Source organism: Antechinus flavipes, chromosome 1 (genome assembly GCF_016432865.1).
Source record: "Antechinus flavipes isolate AdamAnt ecotype Samford, QLD, Australia chromosome 1, AdamAnt_v2, whole genome shotgun sequence".
Taxonomy (NCBI): Eukaryota; Metazoa; Chordata; class Mammalia; order Dasyuromorphia; family Dasyuridae; genus Antechinus; species Antechinus flavipes.
The window spans coordinates 206,768,286-206,789,732 of record NC_067398.1 but is presented as its reverse complement, the minus strand read 5'-3'; the positions used below and the strand labels follow the sequence as shown (position 1 = coordinate 206,789,732).

At 32.6% G+C, this 21,447-nt stretch overlaps 1 protein-coding gene across 8 annotated transcripts in view; it reads left to right on the top strand.

Moving 5' to 3' along the window:
• The window catches only part of PAM (peptidylglycine alpha-amidating monooxygenase), a 355,927-nt gene that overhangs the window by 53,546 nt on the left and 280,934 nt on the right, over positions 1 to 21,447 (top strand). Inside the window, exon 1 of one of the 8 annotated variants that reach the window (XM_051995208.1) lies at positions 2,944 to 3,082. The exons of 6 other annotated variants lie outside the window; for them this stretch is intronic. The gene's annotated coding sequence lies outside the window, so the exon portion shown is untranslated. Of the gene's footprint in view, positions 1 to 2,943; positions 3,083 to 21,447 lie in introns of those variants that run through there. One more of the 8 variants, XM_051995218.1, reaches the window with a different exon arrangement.

The following is a 21,447-nucleotide window of genomic DNA, read 5'->3' as shown; positions in this document are numbered from 1 at the left end:
TAAAAATGGATTCTTTGATCCATATATCAAACTTGCCCTGGAGTCAGGAAGACTCATCTTCTTTAATTCAAATCTGACCTCCGATACTTACTAGTTGTGTGACCTTGGGCAAGTCACTTAACCTTGTTTGCCTTAGCATTTTATCTGTAAAAATAATCTAGAGAAGAAAATGGCAACCAATCCAGTATCTCTGCTAAGAAAACCCCAAAGGGACCTGTTTACAAAGAATGGGACACAATTGAAATGACTGAACAACACCAAAGGTGTTTATAACTTTTCCTTTTTTCTGGTTATGTGTATTTTACCATGTTACAATGCTCTTAAGTAGATTTCTTCAAAACCCCATTTTGAAATTAAAAAAAAATAAATCAGACAATAAGTTTTTAGTAACAAGTAATTTACAAGTAATTACTAGTAATTTTGGAAATGATTGACCAGTTTCTCAAAGAAATCTGGGTATTTTCTCTCTCAGAATACCAGATGATGGCACAGCAAAAATAAACAAACTAAAAAAACCCTACCAAATAAAAAGGGGAAGAACAAATTAGCCATTATGCCTTGTAAAAGATGAATGCTATATTTCTGGGTCAAAAACATGACAACATCAGAGTTTGAAGGAATGGATGAAGGAGTCCTATGCAGAAACAAATAATGAGAAGCAGATAGATGTATTGTGGAGGGAATTTAGATTATCCGTGGCTGGGCAAAGCATTTTCAACAGGTCATTTCTTTGGCCAACCAGTGCTTCTTTTGAGTCACTGGAACTTATCTTAGGCTCCTCTTAGATGATTGAAAGGGATTTAATTCTGACTTTGCTTTTAGATGCTGTTCTATTGTTAGTGAAAATTTTCTACCTAACTAGATTAAAGCAACAAACCAATTTTCTCATTAGTGTTTTTTTCTTGACCCTTTTCTTTTTATTGGATAAGTAGAAAATTCTCTTCATGTTTTTTTTTTTCTGTTTGATAAATAATCACTGTCACTGTTCGGCAGATAACATCTCCTCTCCCCCCCCCATTATCTATCTATTTATCTATATATGTATATATATATATATATATATATATATATACATATATATATATATATATTTCAGTACATTATATTATACATGTGTGCTTCAGGTAGTTCTTAGAGCTGATTGACTGTTAGATTTTCATTCTGAGCATTTGTATCTTGAAAATCAGCAAATGCACAAATAAAGGCTTGATTTATCATTTTGTTGTCCAGACTTGTGATGGAGAAATATTCATAACATAGATTAAACTTAAAAGTGTGACAGGCTATCATTTTTCCCTTTCACCCCCCATTAGAAAACCTGATAAATGTTTACCAGCATATGCCAATTATTTTTCTCCTAAGAAAGAACTTGCCTGACTCTACTTTGAAAAAGTCTTTGTGGCATGCTTGGACCTTGCTCAGCATAACACTGTACCATAGTTAAGAACATGATCACCTGGGGAGTAGACAAACTTTGGTTGCAATCTCATAAACAATATTTATTTGAATTCTGAAACATTTAAAACATTCAGGAATTCCAAAAAGAGAGAAATTGGGAAGGAATGATTTGGTTTCAGAACCTTTTGATTTATCTCAGGATTGGGAAACTTCAGTATTTCATGATGTAGTTTCTATAAAGTACTTGTTTCTGAAGTTATCAGTTTATCAGTTTCTCAATTCTTACTTAATGCAGTTCAATTGTATATGTAAATTCTATGTCCTTGAATAACTTAATATTTCCTCTATTTCTTTATTTTGCCACATTGGTAAAGTTCACTTAACACTCAATTATTATTTTTGTAAATAGCATTATTGTTGTATATTTGTACACTGATTTAACCATTAAGGTGTAGGGTATTAAAACATAGCCATAATTTCATCTAAATCAAAGCAGTTTATAAGTTTATAAATAAGATTTTATTTCAAGTGGTTGAGATCTACACGTAAAATACATATTTATTATCATGAGGACCTTTCAGAAGGCTAATAGAGACACTTGATTTTTCTCATAATTACATAATATTTGTAGTGTAAAAAAATTGAATATAATTGATTTTAAAATACGTCAATCCAACCAGTGTGGAGGGGTAACCAGTACTTTTTATGTGAAGATAATAAATTTCATGTTTATGAAAGCATACATTTAAACCAAAAAAAGTAATACATAATTTTAGATTATTTTTGATCCGAAAGTATTTTTTGTTTTAAAATTATTCTAATTTGGGGGTTTTTTTGTGGTTATTGTTTTGTTTTAGAATGATATGAATTACTGTAAGTCAAGGAAATCTGGTAGTAGATAAGTTGTTAGATATATTTCTTATTATTATATTTTGATACTATGATTATAGAATGAGATTTGCTCTCATTATATTTTGCCTAAATTCAATGGATCTTGGAGATAAATGGAATTAAGAATAATGTTTTTTAAACGGTCTGAATCCTGCAAAAGAATAAATAAAGGTATTTCTTTTCTGTTATTAGAAGTATCCTGAGCTCTAGAAAACATAAATGTAATCCTCTGTTATAAAATAAAATTAAGTATATTTCTTGTAAGAAATAAAAAAGACAGCTGGAATGATAAAATAATATTGATACTGCATAAATGAGAAAACCATGCAAGAAATTGTACTTGTACAATTGCTACCTGGCAGCTGTGTTTCTTAACCTGTGACTTTGGAAGAACCTTTAGATGTCAGAGGAAAATTGCTAATGGATTCAAATAATGACATTTGTCATTAAAAAGTCACTTCACAATAAATAGGTTTGGAATTCATTGAGTCCTCTGGCTCTGTGTCACACTCACTGACTCTGTGACAACCTTCATTTCCTACTTAGCAAATCGAAGCTCAGTAGCTAGAGCCCCAGGAAGTTGTTAAAGCAATTAAAGGCTTCTGTCTCTCAGCACATTGCACGGTTACCATAGTATCCTCTGCCTCCAAGTCTTTACTGATGATGTCAGTATGCATACAGGGGTTATTCAGAGCAGCTACAACAGGATGATTCACCCCTCACCAAAGATCATAAGCCCCTCTCCATCTGTTGAAGCTTCTAGTATTATTTTAGACATTCCCAGTAATGGAAGGTAAGTAATTTGTGCTATTAAATGCCTTTATCAAGCTGTTTTAATTATGTAGATTTTTTTTACTTGTCTTTATTATGTACATCTTTAGCTGAATTTACCCATGTGAGGGCATTTCAACCAGTTACCTAGAAAGGACTTGTGTAATATCCTTAATTACAGCTTTTATTAGGTAAGCTTATTAAAAAAAAATACCTGTGAATATATAATAAAAATCCTACAGTCAAAATTATCAACTAGGCCAGTAGTACAGTAGTAAACAGCAATAGAAAAGTGAGTGAAGCCTTCTGATTTCACTGTTTTGAACATATACATATATACTTCCTAATGTTGTTTGATAGTCCCTTAATAAATGATAAGGGACATTTTAAAATATGAGACATGTATATACTATATTTTACTTCATAAACATTTGAAAAACCTATAACATTATGAGGAAAAGCAGGGTGTAGTAGATAGGGGGCTAGCCTTAGAGTCAAGAAGTTAAGACTTATTTCCAAGGATTGACATAGTCAGGGCCAAGTCATTTAATTTCAAGGAGAGAGAGAGACAGAGAGAGAGAAAGAGAGAGAGAGAGAGAGAGAGAGAGAGAGAGAGAGAGAGAGAGAGAGAGAGAGAGAGAGAGAGAGAGAGAGAGAGAGAGAGAGTCTGAGGAGGGGGAAGAAAGAGAAGGGGAGGGGAGAGGAGACAGAGAGAGATAGAGTGAAAGAAAATTTCAATAATATTATGTGAAAGTATTGGTGAGAGAATGGACTTAGATAGTTGTGTATTGTGGGTACAGATAATAAAATGTCAATAAATTTTAAAAATGTAAAGAAGACAAAGAAGATGTTAGAAAATCCCCCAATGTTAAAATAAGATATTCATGATTTATCTTTGTTCATTATTTGGATAGATTATTGTCTAAATTGTTTGATTAATAACTATAAGAAGTTGAAAATTCTGAGTAGTTTGCTCTGTTACCTTTTTATTGTCTTATTTTAGTAGTTAAAATTATTCCATAACTGTTATGTTAATTTATAAAATTAAAATATTCACAAAGCTTTTCATTGTGTAATTTTAAAGGGTGTTAGCTTTAGAAAGAGGAATTTTTTCTCAGAATTATTTTGTTATTAAACCGCTATCTCACAGAAGTGGCATGAATGAAGTTTTTCTTTAGAATTTGATTTCCATTTTTCACTTTTTCTTCTACACTATTTCCTGTCAATAGCCAGTGAGTAATAGATTTTTCTGACTTGGTCCTTATAAGGAGATATATATACATATATATATATATATTATATATATATATATATATATATATATATATGTATATGTATATATATGTATGTATATATATATATATGTATATGTATATATTTAATCTCCTGTCTCTGTCTCTGAGCTTTTCAATGTCTCTCTTAGAATTGTGTCAGTTTAACAACATTAATTGTATTTGTTTATTGATTTCTAAAGAGTATTCATGATGTCTTTCTAATAGTGGTACACTAAATATTATAGTATTGGCTTTAAATTATAACACAACAGTTACCAATTTCATCTAAATATTTGCTGGAGAAAAAGAATCAAAATAGAGTGAGATGAAGAAAAATATTTTTTCTTCTTCCTGTGTTTGAAGGTTAATGCTAGCTGAGAAATAGTTTTATTAGTTTAATCTACTCTTCTCTGGGGAAATGTTGATTAGCAATTGCATTTTGGTATTTGGATTGCAATATTCTAGAATTATAACTTGTCTCTCTATAATTAAACCATACAGTGGTTTTTGCCTGATAACACAGTAGTCAACACATTATATGCTTTATGAGCCTACTGATATGTTTTCATAAAGAATTTCAATTTTGGGAAAGATTAGAAAGATACTAAACCCAAATATTTTAATTGAATTATGGATATATTATTCCTATTGAAATAAAATCATATCAATTTAAACATTCTTTAGAAATTTCTCAGCCTCACAAACACTGGAAAGCATGTAATAATTTATTTACAAGTTTTCTCCTTTTTTGGTATCATTAACGTTATATCTTGAATATAATTGTCTTGATACACTTATACTCTTAAACAATTCTTAAGTAGAATGGAAAAAACGTGATATTACTTAATTTAAAATATAAGTAATTTCTGCTTTCTCAAAAAATTTAAAATAGTGTGAGATTGCTTAATTTAGTAGTGCCTATGTTTAAGGAAATTCAGCTATATCATAGATAAAATTTTTGCCCTGTAACTATACATCCTGATTTTGAGGAAAGGAGTCATGTATGTTTATAATCCTTTAGTATTTGTCATTGTCTACATGGTCAAATTTAAACTTAACCGACAAGGTTGGTGAATAAATATCTACATAGCACCTGCTCGTGCGCTCTCTCTCTCTCTCTCTCTCTCTCTCTCTCTCTCTCTCTCTCTCTCTCTCTCTCTCTCTCTCTCTCTCTGTATGTCATTCTCTTTCTCTTTTACAAATATTATCATCCCTTTGATCCTTACAACAATCCCAAGAGGTAGGTTATTATCTTATGGTTGCGGAAACTAAGATAAACAGAAGTTAGCTACATGCCGAGGGTCACACATCTAGCAAATGCCCAAGGTTACATTTGAACTCAGATCTTCCTGACTCCAGACTCAGAGCTCTATTCTCTGTGTCACCTCGCAGCCTTAAAAAAAATTGACTTCATACTTGTCAGTTTCTGATCTCAAGCATATAAAAAGAAAGGCTATCTGCTTCAGTTTTCCTATTTGTAAAATGAGGATACTAAATTCCTAGGATTGTTGTGAACTTAAAATGAGACTAGAATTTGTGAAACATTTTTACAAACTTTAAAGTACTATATAAATACTTACTATTATTATTATTATTGCTATTATAATTACTATAACCAATTTATAGTTGATCCAGGTAACAGTTACAAGATTCCTGCTGGCTCCATCCAGTAGCGTAGCATATAACTAGGACCAGAAATGGTACATGGTAGATATAAAGAAAGACAGGATTGAAACCATCCCTTTTGAGTTCTGATACTTTAATTATGAAATATTTTGATTGAATCAAACAATCAGAATTAGGTGTAAACAACAACAAAAAATACCTCTTTGAGTTAATCAAAGACATGACTGAGTCACAATGAGCAATTTGTATCAAAAGGAAGAGGTTATCTTAGAATTGAAGGGTGAGCCTCTGAGGGTCTGGATTCAAGAGGTTGAAACCATCATATTATTTGCAGCATATCTTTGAGAACAATGGCAGTATTGAACTATGTCAGAGAAGGACAATATGAAAAAGAGTCACTTATTAGTTATATAAGAATCTTGGAGCAAGAGACCCAGATCAAAGGAAATCCTCTTCAAAGATCAACTCTTTTCCCCAACTTCTTTTCTATCTATCCACAGACATTGTAATAAAATAACCTGTTTCATTATTCAAACATTTCCAGTGAGTAGAATTTTGCCTGAACTACAAAGAGATTAGAGGTTAGTTAAAGATAGATGTAAGTTTAGAGAGAGAGTCTATCCTCTACCTAAGTGTTATTTTTCCCCCTGATTTTTAGAGAGACTCTGACTATTGTAAAACTTTTTTTAAAATCTAAAATCAACTTTCAAAAGTTGAAGACAGAGCCAAATAGACCAAAAGGGGGAATTTTACTGATACTAATTAGTATCACGATTTACACAAGTTTGAGGTCTAACAAAGCATGAATAGCAATTGGATAGGGAAGAAAAGGATTTTTGGATTTTAGTGTTTAATTGGGCCAGAAAGGGTCAGAATTTGCAAAGGAGGAGGAGAGTATAGGCAGAACAGCATTCTTTGTTTGCTAAAATACTCAGGGTGAAGAAATTTGGTCATAATGGGAATGAAAGATAGGTTGGGGAGGAGGAAGACCCTAGAGGGAGATATAAAATATTAGGAGGTTGTTAATCTGATCGAGGAATTTTCTGAAGTAGACTTTTGAGTGATAGCAGGATCAAGGACATGAGTGTGACTGAATATCTGAGGAATAAATTATGGAAATGGAACAGAAAAAACAGAAGTTTAGAGTATTTGGGGGAGGATGTATGTTGACATCTTTCAGCATGAGGAAAGGATTTAGGGCAGAGAAGGATAATGATAATTCCGGCACTAAACTCCTCAGGTTTCAAATAAGTCTGGTTGACAAGCATTATGTACCTGCTGTGTATCAGGCACTGGGGATACAAAAAACCAGTTCTCTCTCAAAGAGGTCACAGGGTAATGTAGGAGACAATAAGCAGCTACTAAGTACAAGCAAGATATCTGTAGAATAGATTGGAAATAGTCACAGAAGAAGGGCTTTAACATAAAAGGAGAATGGGAAAAGTTTCTTATAGAAGGTAAGATTTTATCTGGGTCTTTAAAGAAGTCAAAAGGTAGAGATGAAGAAGCATTTCGGACATGAAGGACCAACAGTGGAAATGCATAGAGTCAATAGGAATATAATATATAGTCAGATCTATGCATAGAGATTAATTGGACAGCTGAATGGAGGGTGGGCCCAGAGTATTGAGAAGACAGGGAGACTGAACCGAAGGTTATTGCTATAGTCCACTAAGAGGAAAAAATAGAAATTTCAAGAAAAATTTTCAGTGTTCTCTATGTTATTGGTGGCTATTAAAAAGTTTTGTTGTATTGGTCCTGAATTGACTATTTTTATAGCTCTGCCTGTTCTTTTTTGCCTTCTTGTGGCTGCTCATCTGCCAGTTCCCATTTGTTAACCATTTTAAATAGATATCTTAAGTTACATTTAGAAAGAATTTACATTTTTTTATTAATGGAATTTGAAAAGAATGAGTAGTAAACAGAGTCAATCGCCATTTAAAGTGACTTTATATTTTAGGATTATCTCATTTTAAACTCATTTTATGGTGGATTTTAAAATAATTGTTTTTTCATTGGCCCAAGTAAGTAAAATTGTCAAGTTGAAAGAAAGCCTAATTCATCTTTCCAGGGTACTGTTAATTGTAACTATCTTCTTTATTGATTTGTGTGATAGCTTCTGTTTCTTCTGTATTGGCAGAAATTTCTCTATTATGTGGTATAAAGTTGTACTTGGGATATTGCCATTTTTATAATGTGTCTAAGAAGTCTTCTGCTTAGTGGCTTTTGACATGGAATTTAGATAGAAAGTAGATAATTCTGATAAAACATTTCATTGAATCAATTTGACATTTAGACCTCATCTTCATGACAGCCAGTAATTATTGGACTGAAGTTATTATTTTTTTTCCTGAGGTATTTATGCTGACTTTACTTTTTATGGCATTAATGGCATGAATCATGAGTTAACCCTGATTTAATACAGCATTTCCCCTTATTTCTATCTATATATGTTTCAAATTATTCTACTATTCTGAAAGATACAAATTTCAAGAGAATTTATCACACCTTAATGCCTCTTAAATAACTTCTTCAGCAGGCACACACTTGGAAAGGTTTTGGGAGGTTGATTGATTTCGACATTGCTTCATGTTTTGTAAAAAACAAAGTCATAAAAGGGAAAAATTAAAAATTAAAAAATTCTTGCCAAATGATAATCATGAATATAAATTAATACAAGTTGGAAAGCATTGTCTTGTGTATCTTGAACTGGATGACTTAAATTCATCAGATCCAAATCAGAATTTTCTATCTTTCCTTCAAAACCTTCCACTCTTCTGAACTTCCCTATTACCCTTGAGGATACCACTATCCTCCTAGTCACCCAGTTGTTCTCAACTCCTCATGTTTACTCACCAGTCTTTTCCTTTCTATCTTAACAGCATCTGTGGTATAAAAACCCTTCTCTTTATTCATTTAGCCACAACTGTTGTTCAGGCAATGAAGGATCATTTTTATCTAGGGGGATCAGGGAAGGTTTTTATAGAGGCTAGTGTTACTTATTTTGTTGTGAATGTTCCTTCCACATTTGAGATTCAGGCTCCACTGACTTATCTATTGCAATAGTCCTCTCAATGGTTTCTCTGGCCCAGTTCTCTCTGCATTCCAGTGTACTCTCTGTCTAGCCACCAAGATGATTTTTTTCTAAAAGGTAGATTCAACCATGTCCCATCCCTGCACAATAAGTTCCAGAGGCATCCTGTTACCTCAGGATCAAATATAGTCAACTTTATTTGGTATTTTAACATTATTTTCAATCAAATCTATACCTTTTTCCTATTTTTTCAAGTGTTCTTTATGCTTTTCATGTACTCGGTAATCTAGCTATGCTTGCTTATTTGCAGCTTTTTGAACATGACTTCATTTCTATTTCCTAATATTTACACTGGTGTTGCATACTAGGAAATCTCTTTGCTCTCCCTTCATTCAGGCTTTCTGCAATAATTAGCTCAAGTCCCTTCTTCTGCAAAAGACCTTTTTGCCTCCTTCAACTCCTAATACCTTCTTCTTGAAGACTGTCTAATCCATTCTCTTTTATATTTATATCCCTGATGCTTAGCACAATTGTTGATGTGTAATAAGCACTTAATAAATCTGTGCTTTTCAGTCATTAATTCACTTAAATTGAATTAACTACTTTAACTTGAACACGGTGCCTAAAATAATTCACATTATATAATTTGTTACCTCAATAATTTGAGGATCCATTATTTTCTTAGCATGAATGATTTTTCAATAGATGTAGATTATATAACTTCACAAGAGATTGATGTAACTAACAAAACAAATTAAAAAAACACAAAACCCCCATCTTATGTGGCCATGACTTATGATGAGATTGTCCACTTATCCAGGATGATCCTTGGGTAATAATCATTCAACAAGCATTTATTGCATGCTTCCTAAGGGGCAGATACAGTTAACTCCTTTAAATACAAAAAAAGGCAAAAAGGAACAAAGAAACAAACAATCTTTGTCCTCAAGGAATATATAGTTCATACAGTTATCCATTCTACATTAGGACTTTGCTCATCATGTTTTCACTATATTGCAGGTTGGAACAAGAAATTACATGGGAGTTTGGGGGGAGTTTTGTGGAAACTGCATATGAAGGCTATATATAGCAGATGACACAAAGTGTAGAAATTCAGAAATCCATAAAATATGTGTATAATACTATATAATATAAACTTTTTTCTTTTAATACCATAATAATTCACACTTCTTTGCTGGTACAAAGGGAGGGCCAAAGTTTTTTACAAATATTTTCCAGGTTTATGGAGATTAGTGGGACACTGTGCTCCTAACCTTTGTAATGTAGAAGAGATACTTGTACTTGGCCTGCACTTAAAACCTGTCTACCTTAGTAGGCCCTGTCAGAGCTTATATCCAATTGGCATAACCATCTAGGATCCAGGAGCCCTAGAAGCACAATGATACAGCAGGATATCACTTGAGTTGCTAAACAGCATAATTTCTTGACAAAAAATGACAAAATATGACAGTTTAATACATGCTTTAGTTGGAGTATCAATGAAGCTATAGTTGCTGCTTATTTGTTTGTTGCCAAGAAAATCAGTACTGTCTGTCATTCTGAAAGAAGCCATCTCAATGTAAAGTAAATTGTTTTTAGTCATTTTTAAAAGGAGGGGATTGAGAAGGGATGAATATTAATAATAACTTTAGTTATAAAAAGATGTTTTATAAATTTGATGTCTTGAAAGCTGAAATATTCTAATCATTGAACTTAATTGGTGTCCTGACCTTAAGTAAACAGTACTAAAATAAATTTATTTTCTTTACTCCATTCCTCTCTTTGAAATCGGTAGTTTAAGCAATTTATACCAATTATTTCAGAATGAGCTCAAATTACAAATGATTGACCATTGGCATAGTCTCTAATTTGACTACTACTTTTTAAACCTTGTCTTCATTGCTGTTTGGAGTCATGTATTGCCGTGAAAAGCAATGGCAACAAGAGTTTTCTAGCTAAAGAGGTATCAGAGGAAACTGGAGAATTGGGCCATACATGAAGATTTCTGTTCCTGTGTCCACCAAATAGCTAAGCATGGCAGGTTGAGATAACTTCATTTTAATAACCTATTATGTGTCTCAGTACTCAACAATTACTTCTTTGGTGTTCTTATCTCCCCTTAAACCAGTTTTTAAAATTTATTTTATTTTTTATTTTTAAATAACTTTTTTCTTTTTCTTTTATTTTATTTTCTAAATTTAATAACTTTTTATTGACAGAACTCATGCCAGGGTAATTTTTTTACAACATTATCCCTTGCACTCACTTCTGTTCCGATTTTTCCCCTCCCTCCTTCCACACCCTCCCCCAGATGGCAAGCAGTCCTATACATGTTAAATAGGTTACAGTATATCCTAGATACAATATATGTGTGCAGAACTGAACAGTTTTCTTGTTGCACAGGGAGAATTGAATTCAGAAGGTATAAATAACCCAGGAAGAAAAACAAAAATGCAAGCAGTTTATATTCATTTCCTAGTGTTCTTTCTTTGGATGTAGCTGCCTCTGTCCATCCTTGATCAATTGAAACTGAATTAGCTCTCTTTATCGAAGAGATCCACTTCCATCAGAATACATCCTCAAACAGTATCATTGTTGAGGTATATAATGATCTCCTGGTTCTGCTTGTTTCACTTAGCATCAGTTCATGTAAGTCTCGCCAGTCCTCTCTGTATTCATCCTGCTGGTCATTTCTTACAGAACAATAATATTCCATAACATTCATATACCACAATTTACTCAACCATTCTCCAATTGGTGGGCATCCTTTCATTTTCCAGCTTCTAGCCACTACAAACAGGACTGCCACAAACATTTTGGCACATGCAGGTTCTTTTCCCTTCTTTAGTATCTCTTTGGGGTATAAGCCCAGTAGAAACACTGCTGGATCAAAGGGTATGCACAGCTTAAACCAGTTTGTGATTTTGGCTCTATGTTTGTTTCCCTAGTAGACAGTATGTTTATCTCTTACTTCTGGTTCTTACTTTTTTTAGCTCCATGGTCCCATATCCCTGGTTCTCAATAGTGTCTTATAATGGCTTCTTCATGCTGCAGTTTTTTTTTTTTTTTGTTTGTTTTTGTTTGTTTTTAACCTATATCAGTCTAAGTACAAAGAGGGCAATTAGGTAATGCAGTAAATAGAGTGCTGGCCCTGAAGTCAGAAAAGACTTATCTTTCTAAGTTCAAATCTGACTTCAGATATCTCTATGACCTTGAGCAAAGTCCCTTAACCCTGTTTGCCTCAATTTCCTCATCTGTAAAATGAGCTAAGGAAGGAAATAGCAAATCACTTCACTATCTTTGAAAAAAAACCCAAAACAGAAAAATAAAACCCAAAACAAAAACCCAAATAGAGTCACAGACTCACATGTGACTGAAAAGAATTGAACAACCAGTAAAGGACTTTTTGATTGACAACTTTTCCCCCATACCACAAACACACACAAATACACACATGTACACACACAGACACACACACACACACACACACACACACAATCCACTTCTCAAATTGAGATTTCAAATAGCACTATCCTGAACTGACTCCCATGCAAAAGAAGAGGAGGCACAGCCCATTTTTTAAAAAAAATTGAGTTTTTATATTATGATCATTCTATGTTCCAGGGCTATTTCCTCAGAGCTGAGAAAGCTCCATAAAGAGAGTTCACTTTTGGGGGGAAGGGTGATTACAAGTCTCAGAATTGAACCAATCATTGGAAAGTAAGACTTTATGTTCCATATCAGTTAATTATCTGATGAACTGGCTCACATCTCTTGTACTTCCTGATGTTGGCAATATTTCAAGAATACTTTTAATAGATTATTAGATATTTAGTTCATAATTGTTTCTTGGCATTGATAATTTCACTTTCTAGTAATAAATGTCTGGATTAAAAAAAAATACATGTTCATAATATATACATTCTCTTGATTTTTTTTCCCCTCCCTATTTTCATCCTGCTCCCTTTTTTTCTTCTTAATTTATTTATTCATTTCAGTGATGCTGAATTTAGTTCAGAAGTTTGTAGCTTACTACTGTAGTTGATTATTGCTGTCCCATTATTATTCTATTTAATCTGAGTTAAATATAAGTTTAACCTTCTAGTCTCTTTATAAGCCCATTAGTTGTGATTTCATTCTCAATTTGAGTAATGATATATTCCCTGTGTGTAAAAAGCAATTTTGGGGGGTCATTTTCCTGACCCAATGAATATTAGTTGGAATCAGAGGATATCATGGTGGGAAAACTAGATTTTCTGTATAATAATGAAACATTTCCATAGCTTAGTAACTCCTTTTCCTTCTCTTGTAGGGACACAGCAGTAGCATGGGAACTGAATGAAGCAATAGAAAGGTATTAGCATAATCTATGTTACTATAGTAACTCTAGAATACTGAGAAAGAATGAAAGTGTGAGACAGATATAGATTGGTGATGATTTTTAAAAATAAAACCATGAAGTGTATCTTTCTAAAATTATGGTTTTATATATATATATATTTTTTTTTACTACTAACAAATGCTTGAAGTATAATTTGTCACTATAGTGAAGTAACATTGTTTTTATTATATTTGCACCATCTGTTTACCAGTCTCAGTAATTTCATTCAAAGCCAATTCTTAATTATCCACAATAATGAGGTCATATATTGGATGAATCTTTGAATTCTATATTTTTCCTGCTCCAAAACCTTATTAAAGGCAATAATTGCAATTACTTACTGGTCAAACTGCAATAGCTTCTAGCAAAGTTGCAATAATGAACTCTCCCCCCCCCTTTTTTTAAAACTTCTGAGGGTACAAATAAGCATTAAAGGAGTGAGGAAGAAAATACTACAGATAATAATAACTTATCTAGTACTTTAAGGTTTGTAGAGTTTTTTTTTTAACTAACATTATCTTAATACCCAAATTGGATAATTGAAGCCTTCTATAATTTGGGCAAAAGGTGACATTTTCTGAATTATAATTATATTAATAATTTTATGTATGTGTACATATATTCACATGTGTGTATATGTATACTGTGTAAGTATATAAATATATGTATAAGATGTATGGCCCAGATACTTAGAAGTCTTAAAATTCTCCCTGCATGAATTTTAAAAATATGGCAATTTTTCTTCCCCTCCCTTCAGTATTTTGTGTCTTTTGAGTTACTTTGACTGAGTAGAAGGCACATATAGGCAATAGGAAGAATTAATTCCTGGGCTCAAATCTTAGCTCTTAAACATACCAGTTTTAAGACCATGAGCAAGATTTTGGTTGGTTGGTTTGTTTTTATAAGACAGATTGATTAAGAATAATGAAGAATGATAAGATGAATATTCTTCACACCACTCTTTACCTCTAATTCTTAACTGCTTATTTTTAGCTTATTGTTATAAAATGGTTCCTGAAATCTTTGAGGATTCATTGCTGTTTCCATTTATTTTCACCTGGACTACAGTGCTGTTCCAAAGATAAGAAGAGTTAAATTCAGAGGAACAGGAAGATATTTAAAAGCAAATGAAAAAAATTGCCACTGAAAATTTTTTGAAAATTGAAGTAATTCAATTTTAAAAAAAAATATACTCATGTACAATTTTACCATAGTTTACCTCTTTGAAAAGGGTTTTATTGATGCTTTTGATCTATACATTATAATAAATTTATGAAAACAATTAAGGAGAAGCAGTTGATTGCATATGACATATGCACTATTCTGTTCTAATAGGTTTCTGTTTCTCTGTCTTAAGGAAGGAGAATTTTTTCATTATCTCACTTCACTGGATTTTACATTTTTCAGAGTATAACTTCATTTTAAGTAATCTTTTCATTGACATTGTGTATATCTTTTTTTTTTTTGTCTCTGCTTGGTTCATTCTCATGGCAGTTGAAAAAGATATTCTATTTCTCTTAATTCTTCATATATGTTCTTTTTTTGACTACACAGATTATGTATATGTGTATATTTTAATTATTCCCCAATCAATGGGATTCAATTATGTTTCTAGTTCTCTGCCACCATGAAGAGTACTGCACTGAATCTTTAACATCCTTTGGATCTGTGCCCAAAAACAATAATAGGATTCCTGAGGTAGAATATGGCTAGTATAGTCACTTTTCTTTCATAAATTCAAAATGATTTCCAGAAAGGTTAATTCATCTTACAGCTCCATTAACACTATGCTTATTCTTTGATAGCCTCTCTAACACTGATTTTTGTCATAGGATACTGTTTTAAGATCTTAAAATATTACAAAGATTTGGACCTATTTGGACTTCATTCTTACCTTATACCTTTGTATAGTTGGGGACTTCTATTAGATGTAGAGCTAGACCAAAAGAGTTACAATAAAAATGAAAATATTTTAAGGAGAAAATTCATGGTTTCATTGGATGGCATGTTTTATTCTTAATTACTAGTACTTGTATTTTGTTATTGTTGTTGCCCATTCAGTATGTGGCAATTTTATCCTTTTATGAAAGAAAATCTGTGCTGTTTCTCCTGAACTGTATGAAAATGCACAGCTCTGATAGTTACACTGGATGGTTTTGCTATAGTAATTAAAACACAGATGGAGCTCATTTCTCTCCCAAGTGTTTGATTGGCAGATATTCTGTGATCAACACTACTCTATGCTGAACACATCAGCACCATCTGCCTTCAGTCTGCTTGGATAGGATGGCCTCAAAGGAATTTCCTGATTATCACATGAGCTAATTTTAATCCTTTAATTTAAGAAATCTACATCCTCCTTACTGGAGCTGCAAAAAGTTATAGGAAAATTGTACAACTAAAAGTTTGCATGCCAATAGTGATACTATTTAATAAAATATTTGCTTATAAACAATTGTTTTATATATCATGCCTTTTCTCTAATATAGATATTTAAAGTTAAAAATAAACCATCCCCCCTTAAAAGGCAAAATGTTTTTAATAAATCAGAGGATGGGGCATCATATTTTCAGCTACTTTGGCCCATGACAGTTTTAAATTGAAATTTTGTTTTTATTCATTAATTCATTTTTTGTGCACCTACTATACACATACTTCTGTGGTAGTTATAGTTCAAAGGGTGCTGGATTTGGAGTCAGGACATACCTAGATTTGAAATGCCCTTCCCACTTACTAGTAACATGCTAATAAATAATTCACTTAAGCTCTGTGATTTCTTTTTAATTTCTCCATTTCCAAAATACCTACAGCACAGGGTTGTTATGATGGGAAATAATGTATAAAAAATCTTTGCAGATTTTAAAGCCATTATCTAACTGTTTGCTCTCATAGTCATCATCATCACTGTTACTGTTAGAAAAAGTGATTCCTGCCTTCAAGATTACAATCTATACAGATCATAAGACATATGTACAAGCAATAGTAATTCAATTATTTTATGCAAGCATTACAGGGTAAGTGATTAGTGAGGGAGAAATTACTTCTAGCTGGTGAGACTGACTAGGGAAAGCTATTTGAACAGGTAAAAGATAGAGTGACTTGATGATTTTATGAGTCTCTTCCAGGCTTGGAAGGTGGTACATAGAAATTCAGTAAGTTGGATAATGCAGACTGTCTGGAATATGAGAGTATGGGAAGAAGGAGGAGGAGGAAGTATGAAATGTACCTTGGAACTACAGAATGTGAAGACTGTTGCAGAGAAGTTAAGCAAACTTCAGTCTTCAAGACCAAGAAACTACTTTAATGTGTCTTATAACCGTTACTCATAAATTGTTTCTTCAAAAGCTGTAAAAGACTGTCATGATTTTTATGTATTGTATTTTTAAAAGCACTAGTATTATTTTATATTTATCATAATATAGATTAATACATTATCAGTTTATTATCTTTTATTAAGAAATAACTATATGAAATGGCTTTGATGAAATGTATTCATCCAAGTAGCTGTAGATGTAGATGATGTGGAAGGAGTTATATTTTTAAATATATATGTTAAAAGAAAAGATATTAAAAATAAATAGAACAAAGGCTTTTTATATTGCTTTATGAATAAATATGTAGAATCTATATATAGCATGCATACAATATACAATGTATATATAAATATTTTGTATTCTCTTTTGCATATAAAATTAGATGCAGGAGAGTTGTGTTTTTTTAATAAACCCTTAATTATCTAGTTAGGATGGAAAAGCATGATCTGCCATACTGGTGACATAGCAGGTTGAACTATTGCCTTAAAGTTGTCAAAACAAAGAATGCAGGAACAAGGGCAAAGGAAATTCCAAAGAATGTTAGAATAATCTGATTATAGTGGATTCTGTATAGGATTCAAGTTGTAATAAAGATTAAGAATGACTTTGGGTACCAAAGTGGGGTCGTTTACAGAAAATTAGATCAGTGAAGTTAAAGATTGCACAGTATGAGTGAAAAACAAAGAAGGATTTTGGAGATGTACCAGTAGAAAAATTAGAAAATAAATTTTAATTTACTGTATTCTATTATCTTTTGTGATAACAAGTGGTTTCTCAGACAAATTCAGGATCAGCATTACATTTTCTTTTAGTCTACAACCTCTTAGATTCAAACCTGAAAGAATAGATTGCTTCTGGATAGCTAGGAGTGGGATGGGGAAGAAAAGAGCTTTTATTTTAATTAGTCAAGCATAGATGTATTCATTGTTTAACTCATATTTATTGAGGGATAGCAGTCCCTTTATAACAGTCTAGGCAAGAAGTGATGATATCAGATGCAAAACATTATGCTAGTGCTGGCAGGGGATACAAAGACATAGAATATATAGTTCTTCCTTTCAGAGAATCTTAGAATAAATCATTGAATACTAGAAGGTTAGAGCTGAAAGTGATCTTAGATGTCATCTAGTCTAGTTTTATAGATGAGAAAACAGGTTGAGAAGGTAAGCGACATGCTTCGGGTTATTCAGCAGTTGCAACGTTTAGCTTAGAAAAGAGGCTGAGTGTAGAGAGGAAGGCCACAAGTAACAGTTCATTTATTTAGTGTTTTATGGTTTACAAAGTGTTTTCCTCACAATAAGACTGCCAATCTGAGTATATCATATGTATATAAGAACCCCATAGAACAGCTAGGTGACATAGTAGATAATGTGTTGGCCTTGGAGGCAGGAATATTCATCTTCTGGAGTTCAAATTTGGCTTCTGAAGTTTCTTAGCTATGTGACCCTGAGCAAGTCATTTTACCCTGTGTGCCTCAGTTTCCTTATCTATAAAATGATCAGGAAAAGGAAATAACAAACTACTTTAGAATCTATGCTAAGAAAACCCCAAAATGAGGTCATGAAGAGTTGGACATAATTGAAAAATGACAATAAAAGAAACCTTATAAATTCTCTTGTGAATGCAACTCATACAGATTTGTCCAAGATATCCCATTTGGCTTTTTATGGATCTGGAAATTAGAGCTCAGAGAGGGGAAAATGTTAAGTTACACTATTCCTTGCTCTTATAATTCCACCTGCCTTACTTTCTAATGCTTAGATTATTTCTTCTTGTAGAAATCCTTCCTTTTATAATGGTCCTTCCTCCAGAAAACTAAACTTTCCCCTAACTTCCGAATTTCTGAAATGTCTCTCACTTTGTATTTCTTATACCATATTTGCTTCTGATGTGTTCTTATCCTGTCCTTATCAATATTTATACCTGTCATTCTTCCTCTAGCAGATTAGAAACTCTAGGATGGCAGAGATCATATCTTCATAATTTTTTTATCAATAGCAACTTGCACAAATTAAGTCACAAAGTATTCTGGACATGACCTCAAGAAAACCTGGTTTCAAATTCTGCTTTAGGCACTTATGGTACATGGGCAAGTCACTTAACTTGTCTGAGACTCAGTTTCCCTATCTGTGAAAGGGAGACAATAACAGTTGTTGTTCCAGCCTCATAAAGTTTTTGTGAGTCTCAAATGAGACTCTCACAGGTTGAAATGCTGACTGCTCTGTGGGGGACAGGGTAAGAGCCTGAGCTTTCATGGACACATTCTGAAATTTGTGGTCTTCTTCAGCTGGGAAGAGATTCAGTGGTAGTTGTCTCTGAACTAGAGGGTGGAGTTTCTAATGCAGCAGCAGATTTAAAATCACTCTGTAAGAGTGACAGAGGGAGATAAATGGATAGGGAGATACAGGGGCATACATAAGGATTCCCAAATGCGCTAGGAGAGAAGTTGAAGCCAAAGGGTGTATTGCAATGGGAGATCAAGAAGAGAGATCAAGAGAGAGAGGAGAGCTGAACTGTATCAGTTGAAAACAGATGATAACCACGGGAGCAGGGACGAGGATCCCTGCAGGCATCTTGGCATTAAGAACTTAAAACTGAAGCCGCCAGTTAAACTCTCTGTGTTAAGGACTGAAGAAAGCTCTGAAAGGTTTTACTCCCCTGAAATTCCTCTTGACATGCCCGCCTATAGGTAGTAACAGGTGCTATATATAATTCTTCTTGTTACTTTTTTAAAGTAGTTTGCCATTTTAAGTAGTTCTTTAAAGGTGGCTTTCTTTAAAGATAATATTGATTTTGACTTTTTTTTTTTTTTTTAGTTCTAGATGTCTTTAATTGAATACAGAGAGTACAAATGGGGAAATGGTAGTGACTCATCATTGTCTGAACATAAAATAATTTAAATAGGTTAGGGTCAAATCCAGCCCTAGTAACCACCATTTTTGATCCAGGAGCTCTGAGCTTTTGTGATTTTATTAATAACCTGTATTTTTTTATAGCTTTCCAAAAGAGCAAAGAAAGGAATTTTGTCCATAGTATAATTATACTATAGACTAAATGGGGGCTAGCTTTCCCCTAGGCTAAAAAGCATGTGAATTGTAGTTCCATACAAGGTTTGGTTACTCAGCCATAAAACAAAAGGGAATAGCAGAATGGATTAGAAATTACATTCAAACAATTTGTTGTTTTCAAGAAACACACAGAAAAATAAAATAAGGGACTAGAACAGATATGAATATCCTTCAGCTGAACTAAAGAATTACAGGGGTAATAATCATGACCTCAAGCAAAAGCAAAAACAAAAATAAATCTAATAAAATAAATAATTAGGGAACCTATGTTTTGCTAAAAGGTACCGCAGACAATAAAATAACATCAAAAATTTTACCCCAAGTTTCTCTTATAAAGGCTTCATTTCTCAAGTATATTCTGAGACAAATTGGTTAAAATAAGAGCCCTTCCCTAATTGATAAGTGATCAAAGGATATAAATAGGTAGTTTTCAGAGGAAAAAAAATAAAAGCTCTGTATAGTCATATGAAAAAATGCTCTGTCACTATTGTTTAAATACAAATTAAAACAAATCTGAGACACCACCTCATACTTAGCAGAAATGAAAAATATTATAGGGAATGAGGGAAAAAAGGTACACTAAAGAATTATTGGTAGAGTAGTGAACTGGTCTAATTATTCAGAAAAATAATTTGGAACTAGATTAAACTCTGTATATCCTTTAACTCATTAATACCACTACTAGGTCTATATCCCAGAAAAATCAAAGAAAAAGAAAGGACTTATATGTAAAGGAATATTTATGGTAGCTTTTTTGTGTGTGATGGCAACAAATTGTAAATTGTGGGAATGTTCATCAATTGAAGAGTGGCTAAACAAGTTGTGGCACATGATTGTGATACAGTGTTACTATGATATGAAAAATGATAAAGAGTGTGGTTTCAGGAGAAACATGGGAATCTCTATATGAACTGATGGGAAGTGAAGTGAGATTAACTGGTAGATCACTGTGCACAGCAGTGCCATAATGATGATCAGTTATGAAAAACTTGGCTACTCTGATCTAAGACAATTGCAAAGGACTCATGAAGAAAAATGCTATCTACTGCTAAAGAGAAAACTAGTGAACTCTGAATGAAAAATTGAAATATAATTTTCTCACTTTGTATTTCTTGCTTTTTTTGGCAGTATGGCTAATATAGAAACATGTTTTGCATGGTTTCACATGTATCATTGATATAGTTTGCCTTCTTGGGGAGGAAAACATGAGAGGGAGACAATAAAAGAATTTGGAACTCAAAAATTTTAAAAAGAATATTAAAATGAATGAATAATATTTTTTTTAAAGAGTGACTGTCCTAATGGCAGAAAGGTGGAATGCCAAACATTATATCTAGAGCCAAGCCCTATGGGATGCAAAGGTCCTAGTTTGGAAGTGATAAATTCTGAAGGGATAAAAGTGATCCTCAATCAAACTTTGCTCTAAATAGCAACATACATGCTACTGTCATATGTAAATATTTTGGAAACCTTATAATACTATTTAAGAGAGAATTATTTATTATTGTCATTAGCTCCTAAACACATTGACCTATTAGATATTTCTCAGTACTCATTTTGTCAAATATCAAACAATAAAATTTTTTTTAAATGACCATGTATACAATTATAGTCCTTGTATTCAGATATAACATGCAGTAGAATTCTGAGGTGCTCATTGGAGATCAACATATAAGACAAAATCCTCAGA